Source organism: Dermacentor silvarum, chromosome 5 (assembly GCF_013339745.2).
Source record: "Dermacentor silvarum isolate Dsil-2018 chromosome 5, BIME_Dsil_1.4, whole genome shotgun sequence".
Taxonomy (NCBI): Eukaryota; Metazoa; Arthropoda; class Arachnida; order Ixodida; family Ixodidae; genus Dermacentor; species Dermacentor silvarum.
Window position 1 is genome coordinate 157,447,673 of NC_051158.1, and position 22,162 is coordinate 157,469,834.

A 22,162-nucleotide genomic window follows, 5' to 3' on the forward strand; every position below is an offset into this window, starting at 1 on the left:
CACTAAGTGAATTAGCGCGCTCATGAACACCTTTTATGGGGAAATTAAGCAATAGCTACCTAGGCGAGGTTCATGCACGAGTGTTAGTGTGCCAAGTGGACCAGCTTAGTCTGACAGGGCTTTCGGTTCCTTGACGATCACACTGGATCAGCATACAGCTTCTACGTATGACGGTTTCGCATTAAGCAACAAAAGAATGGGAGAACAAAAAAGTGAAATTTCGTAGTGAGGCTTGTATCTAGTCTTATTTTAATTAGGCAATGTAATAGGCAAGTTTTCTTTTGCCCATCTTTAAGTAACACGAATGAGGGTTTGGAACTACTTACAGGAGCATTGTTGCGTGCGCTTTGCCTTCGTTGCCGCAGACAATCGTCAGCGAGCGGAGGTGTGAGTCGCCCCACGACAGGCTTGTGCTATGCCTTATGCGCAAGAACACAAATCCAAGAGCGGTTGAGCAACTACACGAGGCTCCGCCGTGCGGTGTGCTCCACTAGCGTAGCGAGCCATATTCATTTTATTCACACGACTTGTTTCGCATTTACAAAATGCAATATCCAGCCCGCTGAAGCACCAATGTAATAGAGCGAGACTGGGCCAGCCCACTCGCCCTGAAAGAACGGCAACACAGTCGAATACGCTACATGCGAGCCGTTAAATTAAAGCGTTCGCGATATTGTCCATGAGATATGCGGGCGTCTTCGTTGTGCAACTACCATTATTATACAAGTTTAGCACCGTAGCTGTTCTGTTACTTGTTGTGTACTTGACTTCTATGCTGTAGTTACGATAAACGCACGTGTGGCAACTTTCTGCTTTATAGCTTGATCAATTTTCCTTATCAAAAGCCGAGGCGCCACACTTAGGCTTTGAACGTTAGAAAATTGATTAGGAATGAAACTCAGTTATTACAGTGACGTGTCTTGAGCATGTATTTAACTTCAAAAAACACGCAGTTGCGGAAACAAAAAGCGTTTTTATTCTGTAGGGTAAGGTTTCACGCATTGTGCGACACCCTGTGAGATGTCGCAACGCTGGCGCATCTCCATACACCTTTTCTTCATGGCTGCCGTGCAAAGGACCTTTACGATTTCTGTTTGAAAATGAAGAACAGTAGATATAAGCACAACAACATTAGCGTCACTTGAACATCGGTTAAAAAAATAAGTTCGGTAGGTGTTACGCTATTCTAACACAAAAAGGCGAAAGGCTGCTTCACATTTCGTAATGGATGAAGTTATACAATCAGGGTTACACTTCTTTCTAAGACGTGTTGGTTATGCATTAAGTTATGCAATCGCGGCCAAACAAGACATAACAAGCCGCAATGGGAAGTACACATGTGGCATTAAGGCGACTTCCTGAACGCCATACAAGAACACTTGACGTAGTACGTAAAGTGCAGCACGTTAGTGCACGCACTATAGGCCACACATTTTGTCAGCGAGATGGCTGCGACCTGACGTGAGCAATCACGCACGCACTAGACCCCCTTTTAGTAAACCAGAACCGTGGAACAGCCGCGGCTTCAAGGAAGCGTGCTCCTCTCACACCCCGGAGGTCTGGATTCGTTTTCCACCCAGACCGAAATGTACCAATTTTTCTTTTCAAAGCCAGTAATTTACTTCGTTTGCAGGAACGTCCCTGAGAAATGTGACGTTAATCCTAGCATTTATTGTGGCGCCGGTGATTTTTCGTCACAGCGCAGTTTCGCTAAGGTCACCGCCAAGTGCATGCCAAGGGCACCGCCTACATATATCACCTGAGGCTTTCGCCTTAACGAATTGTGAGTCGTGTTGTGTTAAAATGGAGCTCTAGATGTTGGCCACAATTTCCCTAGTCAAACACATATGTGGGAATTACTTTTATGAGACAACCGCTTCAACAATTTGAATGACATCTGTCGCGGTTGACACAAGATAAATTCTAGTCACTGTTAAAGCATAGTAACATTGAGGATGTGAAACGTTTTACAAAAATTCGCAAGAACAGGTAAGCTTATGCATGTGCCGCCCTTGTATCTAAAATATCATTAAAATGTCTCCGGTGCAGGGTCGAATCGCACCCCCGTCATATGTATTCACACAATCTTTTCAGGCACGCGCGTTGCCCGGACTTCGCGGCCGCGCCACTAGATGGAGAAGCGTGCACGGAGAGAAGCGCGAGGGAGACATCCGGCTGAAGCACTACGAGATGTGTTTCGCCAGTGGAATACGATGTGTCGCCGAACTGGTGTCAGTGCTATTCGCATTAACGCCGATAGTCATCCTGAGATGGTTTCTCCAATAATTTTTTTTTTCAGAACGGTCCATAAGTTTCTCACAACGGTCATAAGTATCGTGGTCCATAAGTCCATAAATTTTGTCTGCATATAAATGTTTAATTACATGCAGTTCACAGAATTATAATGCCATTTTTTATTGTAGGGTTAGATTTGCAAACTTGATACCTAAATATTTGAATTCTTGCAAATTTCAACACTTTTTTAATTGCCCGCCAAAATAAAAAATTTTCTTCTAAGGTCACTAGATTTTAAATTTTCTGCTTTAATACAACCAGCTTCATCATACTCGATTCAATAGATGCGGAGAAAAACCATTGCTCCTTAGTCAAGTATTCGACGAAAGCTCATCAAATACGGGCACTGACCACGTCAAACATGAAAAGTTCTGACGTTTCGTTTTTATGGCTCCGTCCCATTGTATTTTGTAAACGCCCCCGAGCTAAATCTTCCTCTAAAGATGCGCTCCTACTGGAGGCGTCAGTGTAAAGTGGACATATAGTAGAAGTCCACACATACAACCGTAAGAGTCGTACTACGCCTCCTGCCAATGTTATCAATATGCCGTATTATTCTCTGCCCGATTTCTGACTAAGCTGCCACCCCAATATATACAGACAAGTATGAAATTTTCAACAACTCGCGTGCCTGCCCGTCATGCGAATGAAAAACAGAAAAATGAACACCCAAAACTTCGCAACAAATCCTGTTGTTTTTGCCCTCCTTTGGGTCGACGTTAGGGCTAATTTGAAAGATAACATGTAGCCGGTGGGAGTGCCACGCATGCGTAATGCGAAGGTTGTCGGTTCGGCTGTCACCGGAGGCACGTTGTATTTTCGTCCGCTTTCATTTCCCTTTTCTTTATTATTTCCTACATTTAAATTTCAACCACAGCCAATTTCCTCGATGATTTCCTTGGCTTCATTGTCTGTTGGCTTTACATGGTCATGATTTACAAAAATCCAGACCCTCGGTTTTCCTTCTTCTCTCTCGTTTACAGACAATGAAGCCAAGGAAAGCATGTACATAAAACATGTGTACAGGGCACTGCAGGAGTACTTTCGTTTCGTCATTGTAGCGTTAGTAATCGCCAAAGTTGCTACAGAATTAAACACAAGCATATATATAATGAATTGCCAAAAATTCTACAGAATTACACACACGCATTTATATATACATACATACATGTATATGCGGGTAATTCTGTAGCATTTTTACGCAATTAATAAAGCTACAAGGACGGAACGGAAGTACTCCTGCCGTTCCCTGTTCACATGTTTTATCCTTTGACTTCTAGAAATATGCATAGCAGCTGCTGCTGAATGGAATCCGCAATATTTCATTGTCGGTGAGTGGTTCCTGCTACATTTAGAGTCAAAATTTTCATTTCTCTAAAGACTTTCCTGTCATTTAGTTTATACGCAGGGTAAGACAACCAACATACTCTGTGTTGACTTGGTATCTAGCTTAATGTATCTGCTTCAGCTCACGTAAACACACGTAAGCGAAGCTTGTCGTGTGTTTCTTTGGTGTTCATAGGAACGAAATTCACTGAGGAGTAACACGTTGTGCTCGAACCACAACCGGTCACATGCACTGCAGCTGGCTGCGAGGTTCCGGTTGAGAAACTTGCGTTGAAACCTGGCCATCGCACCGGGGATGTGGGTGCTAGCGTTGCCGAGGCGTGCACCACCGTTGTCGTATTCCTGGAGGGCAAGACGGCGCTGACGTTTGGCCTCAACATCACGCTCCCTAAACTCGGGGTCCGCGGCTCTTCGCTGACGTTTCGCCTGGGCTTCGGAAGCTCTCACGCTAGAATCGGCACGTTGACGACGAGAATTTTCCCGAGCGCGTTCGCGGCGCCATTGCTCAAACGCAGCCTGCTCCTCAACGTAACGCACCACGCGGGACCGTCCCTTCCGGTACCCTGAGGCTGATCTGAGGCGGGGGAAGCCCGGCGGAGCGCGCGCCAACCCCCTCTTTTGTGCTTTCCCTCCCCGCGACACACCAAACGACCCTGATTGGTCGCGCTCATCGCATGATCCGACGCCGGTGCAGCTTTCGCCTCACTTGCTCTTTCTTTCTTTCTTTCTTTCTTTCGTTCTTCTTTTTTCCTTCCTTCATTCCTTTTATCTTTCTTTCTTGTCCCTGGCTCATACCCCCATATTCCTGGATGATACCCGCATATGCAATGCGGGTATGCGCCACACGTGAGTTTTTTCGTGACTACAACGCCACCAAAACTTGTAAGCCAATGCAAGCTTCTCTGAAATAGGTTCACAGCCACAATCTCGGCAATTGATTTCTGTGTGCCCTTGCACTGTCCCATGAACACTGCAGCCGTGCTCGTGAAGCCTTTCACTTAGGCACCTTCTTTTGCCCACCTACTCCTTGCAATATGAACGTGAGATTGCGTACGCACCACGCTCCGCGAATGCCACATACGAATTTTGTGTACCTTTTTGCCAACCTCCCAGTCCCTTTACTACCATACCTGCGTACCTTGCAAAGTGATACCAGCTTGCGAGGCGCTGAAAAAAAGACACCTTAACTCCGGGGCGCTAGTCAAACTTTTTCAGGACGATAGAAAATATTGTTATAGTACTGGATCACAGCCCAGCGTTTTCCGTTGATTCTTATGGTATTAGAGCTAGTCCTTGTCAGCCTGCTCCTCGTTTTCCCTTTCCTGTCAAGTGCATGTATGTTTTCAAAGCAAATAATAGTAATAATAGCTAGTCCTATTCACTTGCAACGTAATGTTCGTGTAACTAACATGTTCTAGTACAAATGTGTCATTTTATACAAGATGACAATTGCATTTTATCGCACGGTAAAACAACTGCGCCTTGACATGACGGTAAAATACGTAGACGTCATACTTTTTTTTCACCACGATGGAAAACAACTTGACTTCCAAGAAATGACATTCAAGTTACCCAAATGTGTAAAAATGCTGATATCAAGTAGCGCTTGCACATTGCGTGTTTTTTAATCCACCGATGGAGCGGAAATACATTGAAATTAGGAAATGACATTCAAATTACCCAAATGTGTAAACATGCTGATATCAAGTAGAGGTTGCACATTGCGTGTTTTAATCCACCGAAGGAGCGGTAGCTTTAGTTGTTTTATGTCTGATGTTGTTGTCAGTATTTAGTTGTACGAGATTGTGTGCTTTTGGTAAACTCGACGTGTCAATTATATTTCATTTTCTATCTAAGTTCTTATCTGTCGCCGTTCACGTAACACTGTTTTTACTAGGTACAAGTTGTCGCTGCAATTTTTTAACTAAAAATGAAGCTTGCCCAGCGGTCGTAAATGCTTGTTTTTTCTCATCAGCCTAAGTTTGTATTTTTTCCGTCTGTGTTTTTAGCATAAACTTCTGTCGAAATTTCATTGATTGGTAAGTTTGGACCAATATATGTAAGACCTTTTTTGCCATTTGCAGGTTTTTCTGCAAGTATCGTGAAACAATAGACGAAAGACAGCATTTTTAAGCCTAGCGATAACTTCATTGACAGCATAACAAGAGCAGTTTCATGCTATCAAATTTCACAAGAATATTTGAAAGGTGGGCGTTCTTACCAGCTCTCCCTGATCTTTGACTGATATGAAAGAAAAGAAGAAAGTCAAGTTGCATTTCGACACTCAACAACTGGATTCTTGTTACTGGATTGTTTCTCTTGTGGAAAGAGAAAGAAGGCGTACGACGCGGTAAACTTATCCGCGTATTCGCACACATGCACCTATTAAAAGAACTAAACGTCGCATAATGCTAAAGATTCGGAGCAATATGAGGAATTATAGAGGTTAAGCGTGATATTGAGTGAAGTACGCTGTGCGAAAGTTGTGAGTTCCGGATGGCTGCTTGTACAGGCCCATTTCAATGCTGTTGAGTATGACACCACCAGAAATTTACTGGATGTGTGGGGTAGATTTCTTTTACCAATATAACACATTATAGAACACAATTGCGATAATATAATGTAGAAGTAAAAGCAACAGTAACACAACCAAATGCTGAAATTATGCGGCTTTGTCAATGCCTCGGCGGCTTGCCGGAATCACAAAATGCTGCCGGAAAAAGTAATTACTAGACGTATTTAATTGAAATTCCTAATCAACAGCGTATTCTTGGGAGAACACAATGTTGAGATATCTAAATCATTGAGAAAATTGGGAATTATTGGTAAATCAGCTAAGTGACGTGGAAGTCGCCACAATCGCCTTTCCTGTAGCAAAATAATTTCGTAATTCTTGATGTAAAATATTGTGTGTTCTCTTCGAGAATGAAATTTTGTAGAGACGTAGTTCAGACCATTCGCGCATGTCAGCCTGTCTGCTACACGTTTTTTCTTTCATCCTTTTTTTTTTGAGCACGCATAGGATATTTCAGGAGCGTACATTGCAAGAGAGTGGACTTCCATTGTCGTCAAGGTCTGAGAAGCCCCAGTAGCGTGCCGAGTGTGCATCACGCTACAGGCCAGCGTTGGCGTCACACAGGAACAATTGAGTTTCCTATGCTACATGGTCGACGAAGCCGCAGTAACGCGGAGACCGTCTTCAGCGTTCGGAAAAGTTCCGGAGCGACAGTTTCCTTGGAAACATAGTTTCTTAGAACAATTAGTAGAAGAAACAATGGCAATACGCCCATTCAGAGTGGACAGGAATCTTGTGTATAACATGGATTTCTTTAATCATCATTTCGGTGCCTTAAAACGTTCTTGTGCCTTTATTTATCATATTTTCCTTTCCATATCCGCAAGAAGTTACGCATTTTAAAACGCAAAAGACAGTAAGACTCTGTCCACATGCATAACCATTGGGAATGGTTGCATTCATAACGCACATTTTGTTTAAATGATTAATTTGCAATGTCACAAACCGTTTGAAGCCAGCAAGGGCGACGTTTAGGTAAATCCATTTACTAAGCTTTATACCCATCCTGACTGGACAGACGAGTCTCATGTGGTAATTTTTATAAGAAACTTTATGCTCGGCACAATCGTCGCTAACCCCGTGTCAGGAGCTCGCGTTAAAGAGCAAAAATGGAAGGCGCCGGGCACTGGACATTTGGTATTGCGGCTCCGTAAGTTTCCTACAATTGCTGCCGACGCCAGCCCCTTGAACTACCGTGGAAATGAGACACCGTTCAAAAAAACTTGTTCAGCAGAAGATGCACCACCGTTTCCTGGTTTGCTTGAGCCGCACCGTTTCCTAAAAAATTGCTGCAGAGAACTCTTGTGCTAGTATTCAGCAGCAGCTGCGAGTATGGCGGTTCAGCCACCATAATGAATAATGAGCAGGCCATACACGGATTTGTCTAAACCTAGTACATGTGGCTTCAAACGGCTTTTTAACATTAAATATTGATAATTTTCAACAAAATATTGCATTTTGAATGCAACAATTCAGAATCATTATGCGTGCGCGCACAGACTGATTGCCTTCATGAGTTTAGAAAAGTATGACTGCTCGCACATTAAGAGATGTAAAATGTCATAAATAACATCTCAACGACATTTGAAGCCACATGCACGCAGTTAAGGCCGATTCGTGCACAAACCATTATTCCCGTAGTTGCTGATTGACAGCAGCATCAGCGTTCCTTCGAGTAATTTTTGTAGTATACTTTAGGGCTTGGACTTCATAGGTGAAGCTATGCGCAAAAGTTAAGCATTGTGCGTTCGAACAATGTCTGATCCACGGCAGTGTTTGAACGCATGGAGCACATAGGGTTATGCTGAAGAATGTAGAAACGCTGTCCTTGTGATTAATGCTGGCTGGAGGACATCGTGAACGCCTATGTAATTTTAAAATTTTATTCAGCATTATTTCAGACACAGTAAAGTCTTGGATGGCAGAACATTGTCTGTCTGACAAAGGCCTGGTAGCTAAGGCTTCCTTTTAGGCTTTAAAACCACATCAGGTAACCAGATAAAACAACTCAGTAGCGTTCCCCACTATATATATATATATATATATATATATATATATATATATATATATATATATACGGCTCGCTAGGTTACGTGATCTCTAATTGTGGTCGGCAAACACCGCGTGAGCCCTGTGTGCCTTTGATGGCTGTTGATTTTGTGATTCCGCAAGGTCGATCCGATAGCATATAGCGGCTCTTTAATTTTTATTTATTTTTTCAGAGGGTGGTGAGGGAAGTTCGTGAACGTGACGCGTCGTTGCCTGCTACAGTTTTCGCTGCTTTTTGCACGTCTTCGTTTTTCGCTGTTCTCGCCGTGTTTATTTTCTTCCTTAACCCTCCCCCATTCATGATCATCAGCAGCAGCCTATTTATGCTCACTGAAGGCACGTTTGGCGATATACGCATTAAGACTCTTTGTTTGTCATAAACGCTAGCCTGTAATTGAATGCCGCGATCTCCAGTTACGAGCTGTGTAATGTCAAATAAATCGTGCAGATTTCCTAACTTCATCTCACCACCTATTGTTTAGCCGTCCTCGACTGCACTTCCTTTCCCTTAGCAACCATTCTGCCCCTCCAAGAGGTGACCGGTTGACGTCCCGACAGTGTAGGGTAGCAAGCCCGAACCCTCTCTTCTCGTTAACCTTCCCGGCTTTCCCATCTCAATTATCTCTCTCTTTTTATCCTTCAGTTTGTAGTCGAATTATTCGAATTTTTTGTCCAAATTAACACGTACCTTATGTCAGCGCTGATAACTTGTTGCACCTGCACTAGCGAGGCAAATAAAACTACAAAGGTGAAAGTAAGAAGCATCTTGCCGTCGTCGTGGACCACGCTGCGTACACTTATTTCAGCTGACGCAACGACACGCGTGCGTTTGGCGATATACGCATTGAGACTCTTTGTGTGTCATAAACGCTAGCCTGTAATTGAATGCCGCGACATCAGGTTTTAAACGAAAACAAAGAAATATGCTCAAAGATGCACTTGGCTCGCCTCCAAAGCTGGCGCCGACGAAACGCTCACGAGTCGTAAAAGCCGCGCACGTTGCACGTCTTTCCCTCAAGATACCCTGCCCGCAGCTGCAGGAATACGAAAAATGGCCTCATAAATTTCACTGAGCAGAAAGAATGAAAAAAAAATTGCCTTCTCCGCATCTGCTTATAATTCGGCAGACATTTGCAGTCTTAATCAGTTGTTTAGATTGAAGAATATTGCAGGTCGTATAATGTGCAGAAAAATAACGCTTCAGCTTAATTAGCACGACGCACTTGAATTAGAAACAGCTACATAGATTTCTGTTAGCGCCAAATAGCTTAGCCTATATCGTCATTTCCTGGCGACGTGGTTTCATTAGTGGGAGCGTTACATAGCTTCAATTAGTAAGGTTTACGTCAGACAATTTTGATGCCCCGAAATAAACAATATTGGGGCTGCAAAGGAGCACGCAAAATCTATAACATGACGTTGAAATCAAATTGGCCTACATTTTTCCTATAACGAAATTGCTGAATGATTATCACTGAGGGGAACGAGTGCTCTCGCTGATGAAACATGGTACCTACTCCAAGTATCAAACATGTGACATTTCGACTGCCAGCTACGATTTCATTTTGCTTACGCGCCCGAGCAAGCAGTACCTGTTTGTATTTGACACGCAACAGCGCTACCGCAGCAATGATGAAGAAATAAGGTTCACAACGTGAGAGAAACAACGGCACGGTGCTCACGAAAGTGATGCGTCGTTAACCCAACATTTCGTCGTCCTCGTCTATGTTATATCGCTAATGCCTATCAAGTATAAACGTACGCCGACTTGCCCAAGTTGCCTGCTATTGCATCATCTGTTTATTTTTGCTGGTCCAACGCACGTATCTTTCGTTCAGATCGGTGGCAGTTATTATCCGATTGATAGGTTGAATGGCAGATTAGCCCTTTCATGCTTCAACTCATACCTTGCGCCTGAGAACGGGAGCGAAACGAATGACATTTTTTTTTTATTGCGCGAGTTTCACTTGGCCAAATAAATTAAATTTCACGCCTCATTCCTAGACATGATTCGCATACAATAACAAAATCAACCATTTGACATGTATTTGTCTATGAAAATATCGTGGCCTGTATTCACACACAAAAAAAATACCTTACGCTAGAATTCTTCATAGGAGTAATTACTATCAGGCTAATCCTACAGCTGAATATATCATTAGTGAAGGCTGTCAACCTATGACAAAAAGAGCTTTGGAACGATAACATTTGTATATTTCACCCCATAATGCATTTGGTAATTCTTAAATAGCAATAACCACAGGCGTTCATTGCTGCCAACCACGTCGCAGCGCATAAGTAAGGGGGCCTTGACTTTGCTGTATTTACCGCCGACGTATTTGTGACCTTTCAGTGTCTGCGTTCGGGATGGCATCATCTGGTAAACTGAGCTAGTTTTCGCATTGTGAGCTTTCTGCTACCAGTAAGCTTGCCAAGCTTTCTAAGCTAACAAATCATACAAAAGATGTACAGTTAAACCTGCTTATAACGAACCTCCATATAACGAATTCCTGGATATAACGAAGTTTTTCTATTCCCCGCCGTTACTCCATAGAAGCACATGTATTTGAGACCTCTACGTAACGAAGTGGCAGCGGGAGACCCCCTCGATATAACGAATTTTCCCCTCCGACCACCTAGAGATTTCGCCCCAAATTCTGTCATTTTTGCGGGAGCAGCAACCGGAAGCACCTTCTCCGCCGCGACGGAATGCGATGCGAGCGCACGTGTGCGTGTGCGAGGCGGCCCTGCATCCCTCGACGCGGCGATCTCGCCGCCGCGGGCGTGACCTTTCCCCCTCCCTTCATTCAAATCTGATCCTGCCGCTTGCTGCAGCTGGCCTAGCCCGCCAAGCCGGCACTCTCTCCTTTTCCAGCTGATGTTGCCGACGCGCTGGTACACGCTGTGGCACATTAGACTCGATTACTCATGCGCGGACACGCGCTGTCAAACGCTGGAGGCATGTGGAAGCGCCGCTGGAGAAGCGAGCGAAGTGACCTTCGTGCTGTTGTCTATCGTTTCAACGCAAACTGAGCGCCGAGAACACACAGCACGCACAAGGCTACGAGCCGCCGACGCACCTACACTGCTAGACTCTGCCCCAACGCAGATCGCTTTCAAGATACGGCCTACGCGACCGCGCGCCGCCGCGCAGTACGCAGTTGATGCCAGAGTACACAACGCCGCCCCGCTATCCCTCCCCCTCGCTCCCTCGCCGGTGTCTCGAGCGCAATGGAAGAAGGCGCGCTTCCTCCCTACTTGCGCGCGCGAGATTTAGGCGCGGTCGTCGGCTCCCCTCGCACGTTTTCACTCGCACATACAGCATACGGCGCGTGGCGCCCTTGGACTTTAGGGTACGGCCACGCTAGCGGCATAAACGCGCGTCAGAAACGTGCGGCAATGCGTCATGCCGAGCGCGGAAAAAGCGGCAGGAATCGGGGGTCTTGCGGCGTGCCGCGCGAAATGGGTTCGAGACCCATTTCTGCGGCAAATGCCGTGTGCCGCGAGATGAAGAACCAATCAAGAGCGACGAGGGTGACGTCAAGAGGCCATCACAACCGGACCGCCGCCGGTCCGCGCCAGGGTTTTCAATCGTCGATCGTCGTCGCTCGTATGAAACAACGAGCGCTCGCCGTGTTGCTCGCGCGTTCGGAGAGCGCGGAAGATCTTATCGCGCTGCCGCGCGGCGAGACTGCGCGTGCCACGGTGGCCTCGCGGCAAGGCGCTGATGCGCGGCAATTGCCGCTCGCGGCATGACGCGCGCGTTTTTTGTCGCTAGCGTGGCCGTACCCTATACGGAATATCTATGAGCCAAAACCAATTTTCGGGCCACAACGCGTCATGGACACCATCTTTATATAGCAAATACTGATCTCAAGGGCCATACTTTTGCTGGCGGAAACCGAAAATACCTCATAGTTGTCGCCCCCGGCACTTTGGGCGGCCAATGCCATCGTCAAGCCACCAACCAAGCGACATGAAAAGTCAAAATGGCCGCTCGGGCCGGCGCGGGGTGGCAGTTCGCAACGTATGATGCGGGAACGGTCCCACAGTTGCGACGCAACAGCGGGGTTACCAATGCATTGGGTTCTATGGGAGCTGTGCCGGGACCGGTCGAAAACGACGTAACAGCGAGGTTCTACTGTAACACTATACGACGCTACGACGCCATCGTGACGCTCGCTCTTCGTTTCCGATGCCTCGCGCTTGTGCGAAACGACACGCGTCCACGCATCCGGTACCTGGTGTGACATTCCGAGGTTGAGTGCTTCGACGAAAACGGAAAACGGGTGCGCGTTACAAATGAGGGCACGTTAGAATTGAGTAAATACGGTAAGCATTTATTTTTCGAATTTTCCTGCCGAACCTGCATATAACGAAATCCTCTTTATAACGAAGTTTTTCGGGAATTTGTCAATTTCGTTATATCCAGGTTTAACTGTACATGCTAGCTGCAAAAAAAAAGACATTACGTGAAATTTGAAGAAACTGCACAAGATGTGGTGAATAGGCTTCCTTTGAGTTGCATTTTACAATATATTACATTTGACAAGCGTGGTGCCGTCTGAATTGCAGTTTGCGTAAGCATAGCAACAATGTTAACAACTAACTTTCACCACAATGTTTCGTTTTTTTCCACTGCAGGAGTTGTGGCACTTCCCTGGACTTCGAAAAGTGTATTAATGTCAATTGTACTCGCCTTCACTTAACGAGCGGGTTTGCTCAAAAATAAGTAACATCAAGATGCCGAAAAATGTGTGGATAAACCTAGCTTTTATATCTTTATCATACAAAAGAATCACCGCCCCTTCCACTCCGTGAACAGGGTTAGAACAGCGAAGCTGCCTCCCGGCACTGACGATGTGTTTCCGCATCTCGGGTGCGGACTTCGGTATCAGCCTCCGGCACTGCCGTTTAAACTCGACATATGTGGCGCGCAGCTCGGGGTCGGCCCTGCGACGACGAGCCCGTTCACGAGCCAACTCTCGCTGACGCTCGCCGTAGACAGCTTCTTCCGCAGGAGTACGCACTACTCGTCGTCTTCCTATCATAGGTTGTAGCTGGGATGGAATGTGTGGAACCACTAATCCAAAGCTCCGTATATACAATCAACGCGAACTCCTCTCACACCGCACTCCTCCGTTGACCTACTTTTTTCCTACACCGCCATTGGTTGGCGCGCCTCACGCTTGCTACCTCCAACGCGAGTACAGTATTCGGTCATTCCAGCGACGCAGGCGGCGCCACGCGGCCCTCCTCCGAAGCAGTCACCCGGTGATAGAAATCTGCGACGCAGTTCGGCAGTTCGGTCCCGCGGTATACCCATGGACGCGCCGAAGATGAAAAAGCGAATAGTAATCGCATTTGCAGCCAATGGTGCAGCGTGCCGCAGTTCTCAAACCGTGCCGTAGCGGCGGGCCCTTGATTGCAATCGTCTTCAGGCAGAGCGATTTGACGCTGACCTCGGTGTCTGTAATGGACTTGATGCCGCAGCATATGCTGTGGCCGGCGTTGAAAGTAGCTTCGCCTTCATTCACACACCTTTGCGTCTCTTTAGCGAGAGAAAGCATGGTTTGCAGCGAAACTAGAGAGCCTGACGTTGCTTTGCTGCTCGAGATGCACACGCTTGAGAGATCGTCTTATCACCGTCTCGGCAGCCATTTTGACCTACTGTCGCGCCGCCTATGGTCGCTAGAATGACGGAATTGGATGCTGCGAATTACATCAACCCCCCTCCCCGTTCTCATTTTCATCTGCACCCTCTCACAGCATTCTCAGAGGGAGAAAGGGGCCACTCCAACCCCTTTCCCCCTGTTGAGCTCTTCTTTCCTCTCCTCTCCAGCTAGGTAACGTGGCCCCTTTTTAGGATTTTTTCCTCTCCTCTCCAGCTAGGTAACGTGGCCCCTTTTTAGCATCATTTCCTCTCTTCTCTAGCTATAAACGTGGCCCCTCTTTAGCATAAAGGGGGCACTCCAACCCCTTTCCCCCTGTTGAGCTCTTTTCTTTCTTTTCCTCTCCTCTCCAGCTAGGTAACGTGGCCCCTTTTTAGCATCATTTCCTCTCTTCTCTAGCTAGAAACATGGCCCCTCTTTAGCATAAAGGGGGCACTCCAACCCCTTTCCCCCTGTTGAGCTCTTCCTTTCCTCTCCTCTCCAGCTAGGTAACGTGGTCCCTTTTTAGGATTTTTTCCTCTCCTCTCCAGCTAGGTAACGTGGCCCCTTTTTAGCATCATTTCCTCTCTTCTCTAGCTAGAAACGTGGCCCCTCTTTAGCATAAAGGGGGCACTCCAACCCCTTTCCCCCTGTTGAGCTCTTCTTTTCCTCTCCTCTCCAGCTAGGTAACGTGGTCCCTTTTTAGGATTTTTTCCTCTCCTCTCCAGCTAGGTAACGTGGCCCCTTTTTAGCATCATTTCCTCTCTTCTCTAGCTAGAAACGTGGCCTCTCTTTAGCATAAAGTGGGCACTCCAACCCCTTTCCCCCTGTTGAGCTCTTTTCTTTTATTTCTTTTCCTCTCCTCTCCAGCTAGGTAACGTGGCCCCTTTTTAGCATCATTTCCTCTTTTCTCTAGCTAGAAACGTGGCCCCTCTTTAGCATAAAGGGGGCACTCCAACCCCTTTCCCCCTGTTGAGCTCTTCTTTTCCTCTCCTCTCCAGCTAGGTAACGTGGCCCCTTTTTAGGATTTTTTCCTCTCCTCTCCAGCTAGGTAACGTGGCCCCTTTTTTAGCATCATTTCCTCTCTTCTCTAGCTAGAAACGTGGCCCCTCTTTAGCATAAAGGGGGCACCCCAACCCCTTTCCCCTGTTGAGCTCTTTTCTTTTCTTTCTTTTCCTCTCCTCTCCAGCTAGGTAACGTGGCCCCTTTTTAGCATCATTTCCTCTCTTCTCTAGCTAGAAACGTGGCCCCTCTTTAGCATAAAGGGGGCACTCCAACCCCTTTCCCCCTGTTGAGCTCTTTTCTTTTCTTTCTTTTCCTCTCCTCTCCAGCTAGGTAACGTGGCCCCTTTTTAGCATCATTTCCTCTCTTCTCTAGCTAGAAACGTGGCCCCCCTTTAGCATAAAGGGGGCACTCCAACCCCTTTCCCCCTGTTGAGCTCTTTTCTTTCTTTTCCTCTCCTCTCCAGCTAGGTAACGTGGCCCCTTTTTAGCATCATTTCCTCTCTTCTGTAGCTAGAAACTGTGGCCCCTCTTTAGCATAAAGGGGGCACTCCAACCCCTTTCCCCCTGTTGAGCTCTTCTTTTCCTCTCCTCTCCAGCTAGGTAACGTAGCCCCTTTTTAGGATTTTTTCCTCTCCTCTCCAGCTAGGTAACGTGGCCCCTTTTTAGCATCATTTCCTCTCTTCTCTAGCTAGAAACGTGGCCCCTCTTTAGCATAAAGGGGGCACTCCAACCCCTTTCCCCCTGTTGAGCTCTTTTCTTTTCTTTCTTTTCCTCTCCTCTCCAGCTAGGTAACGTGGCCCCTTTTTAGCATCATTTCCTCTCTTCTCTAGCTAGAAACGTGGCCCCTCTTTAGCATAAAGGGGGCACTCCAACCCCTTTCCCCCTGTTGAGCTCTTTTCTTTTCTTTCTTTTCCTCTCCTCTCCAGCTAGGTAACGTGGCCCCTTTTTAGCATCATTTCCTCTCTTCTCTAGCTAGAAACGTGGCCCCTCTTTCGCATAAAGGGGGCACTCCAACCCCTTTCCCCCTGTTGAGCTCTTCTTTTCCTCTCCTCTCCAGCTAGGTAACGTGGCCCCTTTTTAGCATCATTTCCTCTCTTCTCTAGCTAGAAACGTGGCCCCTTTTTAGCATCATTTCCTCTCTTCTCTAGCTAGAAACGTGGCCCCTCTTTAGCATAAAGGGGGCACTCCAACCCCTTTCTCCCTGTTGAGCTCTTTTCTTTTCTTTCTTTTCCTCTCCTCTCCAGCTAGGTAACGTGGCCCCTTTTTAGCTTCATTTCCTCTCTTCTCTAGCTAGAAACGTGGCCCCTCTTTAGCATAAAGGGGGCACTCCAACCCCTTTCCCCCTGTTGAGCTCTTTTCTCTTTCTTTTTCTCTCCTCTCCAGCTAGGTAACGTGGCCCCTTTTTAGCCGACGACGACGACGACGAAGTCCGGCGAAGTCCGACGACGACGGCACACTGTCCGCATAAACAGCTTGGCTGTAAAAAATCGCAGCCATTCCACTCTGTGAATGTGGACTCATCACCACCGACTTTCAATAGCGCATTAACTTTCTTTTCAATTCTACGCCCTCGCCGCTAACACACTCTCGCTCATTACCTCACCCACCCGCCTTACCTTCGCGCCCCTTTAGAAGAACCCTATACCTATATATACTGCGCCGAGGAGAGCATACGCGTATGTCGCCTTCAAGAAGACAAGTCCACTTGTCAAAACGTTGGCCCCTGCTCTCACCATGTTCTCGTATTGCTCATTGTTAACATTAGGTTTCATTACATAATACGTCCTGTAACAAATACAACAATCACGTTCTCAATTTTTCACGTTCGAAATGACAACAAGATCCCAGGACAACTCCCAGCAGTGATGCCACAGGCGCACTTCAGTTCCACAATCTTCACTCCATAGTCATGACAAGTTGTCCGCGAGTATCGCTAAAATTTAGCGTTTGTCCTATGCTAACCTTGCTTTGGTCTGTCACATTATGAATCTGGCAAATTCCATTCCAAAATACTTGAAAAAAACTAGTAAGTATTTTTTATTAAATAGGGATAACTGTACCGCAACACTATGGCATGGACTCAACAAGGGAGGACAGACGCACAGAGACTCTTGCGTCCATGTCCTGGTGTTGCGCTGTGGTTCATACCACTTGAATATATCTGACCAAGAAGTCCACATAACCACCCTCTTCTAGCTTTCTCGTTGAGTAAGTGTATATTCTGAGTTCGTATTGTCAGTTGCCGGTACGGAAGAGCTCCTGTCGGGCAGCGCGGACCCGTGGGAAGTTTTGGTCGGCTGCACAGACTCCAGCGGTGTCTTCGAACGGAAGCTCGAAGAACGCCCATCCCACTTGGCCAACGACGCCGTCGGAACTCAAGGCGTTGCGCACGGCACGCACCTGTATACGCGCACAGAACACACAGTTAACGCATTCATTTATTCGTTGCTTCAATCAATCAATCTCGATGATTGGAACAACTACCTTTCGAAGAAAAGCAACGAGCAGACAACGCTGAGCAGCCCATCACGCGAAGACAACGACGCTGAAGAGCAAAATTCTCAGGTGGAGAAAGGCAAAGTTGGAGAACAGGGTAGCAAGGTGGGCCAGTTGGTTAGGATTCATGGTATGTTTTATAACAGCGCAAAGGCAACACACACAAAAGAAAGAAAAAGTCGCAGTTTCGCCCGAAAAGCGAAGCATCGATTGCGATAGCAAATTGGTAGACAGCTATATGAAGTAAGAATAGCAGTTTGATCGGCCGTATAATCTTGTAAACATAAGCACACTAATTAAATTAACAAGCATGGTGTCTGGCACAGAAGCAAACATGAAGACATCTCACTCGATGACCGCGGGGACTCGCTGTCAAAACGCTGGAGTGAGAAAGCGCGCTGGCAGCAGCAAGCGAATTGACCTTCGCATTGGCTCTCGCATCAACACGAACTAAGCCGCGATAACACAGTGCGCGGTGGTTTCTGTCTCGGTCGCAGATGATTTTCAAGATACAGCGGCCAGGTTTCAGCCCCCTAGCACACTCCGTCTTTTTTAAATAATGGGTTTCTATTGGCTGGGACATCTTATAGGAGTATATAGATACGCTTTCTTCTACTTTGATATTAAACAGACCGTGCCGATTTAGAAATAAGGCAAAACGAATCGGGAGAGAAAATTTGTATGATAACACGAAAGACTGCTACTCGGCTATTGCAATAGCCACTTTGAGGCTATTGCTGTTTTAAGACCCAAACTGGCTGCCTGTGGACAAAACAGGCCAGAGCAAATATTCCTGGCAGTATGGGGCATGTGTATGCTGCAGCACAAGTCCGGACATGACTTAGCATCTCGTAATGGAATGCCAAGATATACACTCAAGGCCTGTAGGAAACGTCCATCTTCCAGGAGCGGTAGGATTTAAACCGGTTGGAAGCATTAACTGAATTGAATTCTGGGGTTTTACGTGCCCAAACCATGATTTGATTATGAGGCGCGCCGTTGTGGGGGACCACCTGGGGATCTTTAACGTGCCCCCCATTGCACGGGACATGGATGTTTTCGCAATTCGCCACAATCTAAAAGCATTAACTGGTCAGCAATCGAGATAAGCAAGAGACGTTTAGGGTATTCTGTAAAAAAAGACGGGGAAGATATTTATAGTAACGGGGCGTTAGTCATAGGTAACTGTACAGTATATTGATAGAGGAGGAGTATGAGGAGGAAGAGGAAACAAATAGAGAAGGCAGGGATGTTAACCAGAAATGCATCTGGTTCGCTACCCTAATACAGAAGTGATAGAAGTTTTAATGAGAAACTGGTCAAGGAGAGGGGGGGCAAAGTGCTAGAATACGAGAGATATCGAACAGCCCGATGAGCTCAAGCCGGCTGGGTGACCACTTGTCGCCGCCCCGTTTCAGAGGGGATGCAATTAAACATATTTATCAAGACAATTTTCGCTATGGTCATCATCAATATGGTATACGTGAATCTAGCGGTAGCAACCAACGTCAGACATCCCAGACAAACTTGAAGGAACGCGACGTATGAGTGTTCCCTGCATGCACCGCTTAACACACAACAGTTATTACGTTGTCCTGCGCAAAGATTCTGCACACTTGAAGCTAGTAAGCTATTATCTATCGTTTGACCTAAAGTTCGGATTCGTACTCGGGAATACATTAAAGCGCTGTGCACTCTACCTTAAGGTGCCGTCACAAGAAATGAAAGGCCAATGACCACTACATTTGCTCCATTAATTGATTACGGTTACCAATCATTGCCCACGGAAGTAACTGAACAAATACTATAACGCAATAAATAGAACCAGCTGGCCTGCATCTCTCAGTGCGTCCGCTGTAGCGCTTCACACGTCGTTTATCTTCACGAACAATCGCTCTACAAAATTTCCGTTAGTCATCTTCCCTCGATGTTTTGTGAAGACACTGCAGGGGGTGACACTATAAACTTGCTCGGTGTGCGCACTGGTGATAAGCAAGGTGCTGTATAAGTACGAACACCTTACGTTTAGTATCATCATCATCATCATCATCATCAGCTTTTATTTATGCCAACTGCAGGACGCTCAATATAGTGGTTACTCAATCCCGTGGTGCTCGCGTCTGGGTCCTCGGAAGCGAAGTGCTTCATTGTTGCTATGGCTCGGATAAGGCGCTCCTGGAATATGAAAAGCGTATAGTATTGTTCGAAGATGATTTCGTGGTATCAACTTAATTCTGAAGTGGCCATCGCTATGAAGCCAGAGCCACGCGGTTTGAAATTGTTCTTCAACATTTGGTCGGCCGTTAAGAAACACTATGCGCCTTGGTCAGTGCGTGCCAAGAACGTTAGCATTCAGCATTGTAGTTCCCGCCCAATTCGAATATACAAAGCTGCGTCGCCCCTTACAAATTATTTCGGCAACAATATAACCAGTTACTTGCAATTGGGTAATGAAAAGGTAACTAAATTTCAGTGAGCGATACCGAGACACAATTACAATCGATCAAAACAGTACTACAACTACGCTATTCATTACAACTAAATAATTGCATATGATCCGTTACGCACGATTCTGGTCAAGTTGTTTGTACATTATCGAATTCGCATGTCATCGACGCAGTCATCGTGCACTTCTGGGTGGCTCGCTCGCGTTCTCGGCACCTTTCCAAACACAATGCCGCCCGTGGCAGCGCGTGAAAAAGACCAAATATCACCCAGCTCTGCAAAGAGTCTACGACGTATTTTAGAGGTAACTTATTTTCCTAAGCTCCAGCGGCATAAATGCATTTTGCTGTACGCCGCCTAGTATTAAAAAATGTCAAGCGGTCAATTTGGCATACATTTGCGAGAGATCGAGAGGTGTACGAGTTGGCACATTTTGTTACGTTAGTAACAACTTAATAAGCTTTCTTGTATCTTTCAACGTCCCTCGTCCGTATTGCGCTGTTACTAGTCTCTTATATATATATATATATATATATATATATATATATATATATATATACAGGGTGTTTCAGCGAGCACTTTCAAAATGTATTTACGGTTGCCGGTAGCAGAAAGCCCAATTCTAGTTAATGATCTGGTCTACTCGAAGAGGCGGACATTGCTTGCACAAAAAATTGAAATGCTTAATCGACTAATCAACAGAAATTCACTAATTAAGTTTTTACCTAATTATCTGATGGCCCATATTGCAATGTACAAATTGTAGCCATGGAGTTCGCAAGGCGGATCCACTTGGAATTAATTCTTAGGATGACACCAGTTTCGAGATATTATTTCCCGAACTTTGCGAAGAAATGCATTGGCGTTACAGTTGATTTTGTGCTTCAATGCATAGATCGACGTTTTGTTAAGATACTAACTGGAACGCCAATGGTATTTCTCCGCAAAGTTCGGGAATTAATATCTCGAAACTGGTTTCATCCCGGGAATTTGTTCCAAGTGGATCCGCCTTGCGAACTCCACGGCTACAATTTGTACATTGCAATATGGGCCATCAGATAATTAGGTAAAAACTTAATTAGTGAATGTTTGTTAATTATTTGACTGTGCATTTCAATTTTTTTTTGCAAGTAATGTCCGCCACTTCGAGTAGACCAGATCATTAACCAGAATTGTGCTATCTGCCACAGGTAACCTTTAAGAATTTTTTTAAGTGTTCACTTAAACACCCTGTGACGAAGTTAGCACAAAATGACGAAGTTAGCACAAGCGTCGCTGTGGTCGCATGGCTCCTGAAGTGAGGAAGAGAAAGACCAAAGGATCGGTGTCGCTGGTTTTGCCTCGCACTGGCGTTGGGCTGGAACTGCTCGGGTGCTCTTTGCGCTGGACCTAACGGGATTAAATGCCAATAAACCCCACATCATTTGGTGAAGGTGTTGGGTATCCTAACGACTCGGCCTGGAACTCCGGAGCCGCACTCTGCCCTCCGCTACCCCCACGACCATGCCAGATGACGCCGGTGAGCGACCCACTTCGTCAACTGCGCCAGTCACCTGCGGTGCCGTTCGTGAACGAGACCCAGCTGTGTTCAGTGGCACCGCTGATACCGATGTCGACGACTGGCTTTCGTCGTACGAACGGGTGAGCAACCTCAACAAATGGGACGATCGGACAAAGCTCACCAAGGTTATTTTTTATCTTGCGGGTGTCGCCCACCTCTGGTTCCGCAACCATGAAGCAACCATTGTGACAAGGAATGACTAATACTGCATTCGCTGAGGTATTTGGCCGTCCTGCGGTGCGAAAGCTTCGCGCCGAACAGCGCCTGCGCCACCGAGCGCAACAGCCGGACGAGACTTTCACTAGTTACATCGAGGACGTCATAGATCTCTGCAACCGCGTGAGCCGAACGATGACTGAGGACGATAAGATTAAAGAAATCCTCAAGGGCATTGATGACGACGCTTTCAGATGCTCATGGCCAAGAATCCTACCACCGTTGGCAGCCGTAGTCACATATTGCCAAAGCTTCGACGAATTACGCCGGCGACGAGCGCTCGCCCGCCAAACTGTTCCTCAAGTGGCCTCCCTTTTCAGTTTGGTGACTGCTCACGGCACAGGCTGATAACGGGTCTCTGCTGCCTCAGATCAAAGCCTTCATTCGTGAAGATGTGACCCGCCAGCTCTCGCTGCTCCCTCTCACCCAGGAGCCTGTCTAACCTTTGTCCTCGGCCGTGCAGCAAGCCATCCGCGAGCAAGTTGCAGAGGCCCTTCCACCAAGTGCAACAGATTGCTGCACC

The 22,162-nt window shown here is 46.4% G+C and overlaps 1 long non-coding RNA gene across 1 annotated transcript; it reads right to left on the bottom strand.

Annotated features, from left to right (window-relative positions):
• Nucleotides 1-953: 953 nt before the first annotated feature.
• Nucleotides 954-9,216, bottom strand: LOC125945471 (uncharacterized). The gene is made up of 3 exons (XR_007466915.1): nt 8,955-9,216; nt 5,864-5,883; nt 954-1,090 (listed from the first exon to the last, which is right to left on the bottom strand). It is a non-coding gene; the product is annotated as an uncharacterized LOC125945471 (long non-coding RNA).
• Between the last annotated feature and the right edge of the window lie 12,946 nt (nt 9,217-22,162).